The following is a 2,500-nucleotide window of genomic DNA, read 5'->3' on the forward strand; positions in this document are numbered from 1 at the left end:
AACAAAAGGAAAACCCACCAAAAATTAGCTCAAAAGAGCATAAACCGTCCCTCGAGTGGGTTGGGAGAGATAGAAAATATGCTAGGTTTGGTGCAATTTTGGGCAAGGATTATGAATAGAGGGAAAATGGGCTGGACAAGTGAAAGGGTAGGTCATATTTGGTGTAAATTCGATCAGTGATGGTAAACAAAGGGAAAACCCACAAAAAATTAGCTCGTAAGAGCATAAACCGTCCCCCGGGTGGGTTAGGCAAGGTAGAAACTGGGCTAGATTTGGTGCAAATTTGGGCAATAATGATGATCAAAGGGAAAATGGGCTGGACGAGTTATAGGGTACGGCATATTTGGTGCAAACTCGATGAAGGATGGAAAAAGAAGAGAAAACCCACCAAAAATTAGCTCAAAAGAGCATAAACCGTCCCTCGGGTGGGTCAAGATGGCTTAAATCTGGCTAAACGAAGGCTGGAAAGGCCAAAATATGGGTTAGAATGATGATAGAACGAATCTGGAGTTTTTCGAAAATTTTCAAAAAAATCGGCCGAAGTCGGCCGAATTTTCGGTTTGATTCATGAAAAATTTTGATTCGAAATTTGCCACGGGAGAACACAACGCAGGCTTAGAAATGCCCACGGAGTGTGAGGGGAAGGCCCCGTGGCTCGCCCAGACCAGCCAAGGTGCGCTGGGTTTCTGCTGAGACACACCCTCCCCCTATAATAGGCTAATATGCAAAAGTGAATTTTGTACAAGTAGATACCTTTTTTCTGAGCAGACATAAGTTCCTTTTTGGGAGCTACAGATCGAATTTTGATCTGATTTTTTGCAGCATTGTTTAGAAAAATCATATCTTCGTGCTCACCAAATTAGAGAATTTTTTGCCAACGGAATATTTTTTAATAATTTTTTTAAGAAACGAAAATACGTAAATCCAGAAAAATAGAAAAACGTATCTAGGCATCGAATTTTGATCTGATTTTTTGCATGCACCCACATACTAATATAACTGACCTGTCCACCAAAAATCTCAGCCATCCTCCAAGGGATTGAATTTTAATGATTTTTTTACCAAAACATGGTAAAATCGGAAAATTCGTAAAAATGGAGGATGAAGGTCTCTCACCCCCAAAACTTCCCAGCATACTTAGGCATGTTAGAAGAGATGTTTGATCCAAGAAGTGCTCAAAAAAAAATTGAATGGTTCATAGTTGGTGCATAGTGGTCGGTCACGGTGGGTCGTGGTGCAAATCTGGTGGGTCGTGACTCAATTTCTGACCAGCCTTGGCTCAATTTCTGGTGGGTCGTGACTCAATTTCTGACCGAGCCAGCCAAATTTTCTGACCGAGGGTGACTCAATTTCTGACCGAGAGTGACTAAAATCATGACCGAGGCTGGCTCAATTTCTGACCGAGAGTGGCTCAATTTCTGACCGAGAGTGACTCAATTTCTGACCGAGAGTGACTCAAAAAATGACCGAGAGTGACTCAAATCATGACCGAGGCTGGCTCAATTTCTGACCGAGAGTGGCTCAATTTCTGACCGAGAGTGACTCAATTTCTGACCGAGAGTGACTCAAAAAATGACCGAGGCTGACTCAAATCATGACCGAGGCTGGCTCAATTTCTGACCGAGAGTGACTCAATTTCTGACCGAGAGTGACTCAAAAAATGACCGAGGCTGGCTCAATTTCTGACCGAGAGTGACTCAAAAAATGACCGAGGCTGGCTCAATTTCTGACCGAGAGTGACTCAAATCATGACCGAGGCTGGCTCAATTTCTGACCGAGAGTGACTCAATTTCTGACCGAGAGTGACTCAAATCATGACCGAGGCTGGCTCAATTTCTGACCGAGAGTCACTCAATTTCTGACCGAGAGTGACTCAATTTCTGACCGAGAGTGGCTCAATTTCTGACCGAGAGTGGCTCAAATCATGACCGAGGCTGGCTCAATTTCTGACCGAGAGTGACTCAAAAAATGACCGAGGCTGGCTCAATTTCTGACCGAGAGTGACTCAATTTCTGACCGAGAGTGACTCAATTTCTGACCGAGAGTGGCTCAATTTCTGACCGAGAGTGACTCAAAAAATGACCGAGGCTGGCTCAATTTCTGACCGAGAGTGACTCAATTTCTGACCGAGAGTGACTCAATTTCTGACCGAGAGTGGCTCAATTTCTGACCGAGAGTGACTCAAATCATGACCGAGGCTGGCTCAATTTCTGACCGAGAGTGACTCAAATCATGACCGAGGCTGGCTCAATTTCTGACCGAGAGTGACTCAAAAAATGACCGAGGCTGGCTCAATTTCTGACCGAGAGTGACTCAATTTCTGACCGAGGCTGGCTCAAAAAATGACCGAGCCTGGTTCAATTTCTGACCGAGGGAGACTTGAGCATCATGACCCACGGGTGACTTGAGCACCAATAACCCACCAACAATAAGACTCCAACATGACTTGGAGGCACCATCATGAACCCGCCCCGAATAAACCCACATCACTCGGGTGCCA

The sequence above is a fragment of the Cajanus cajan genome, chromosome 11 (assembly GCF_000230855.2).
Source record: "Cajanus cajan strain Asha chromosome 11, NIPB_CcT2T_4, whole genome shotgun sequence".
NCBI lineage: Eukaryota > Viridiplantae > Streptophyta > Magnoliopsida > Fabales > Fabaceae > Cajanus > Cajanus cajan.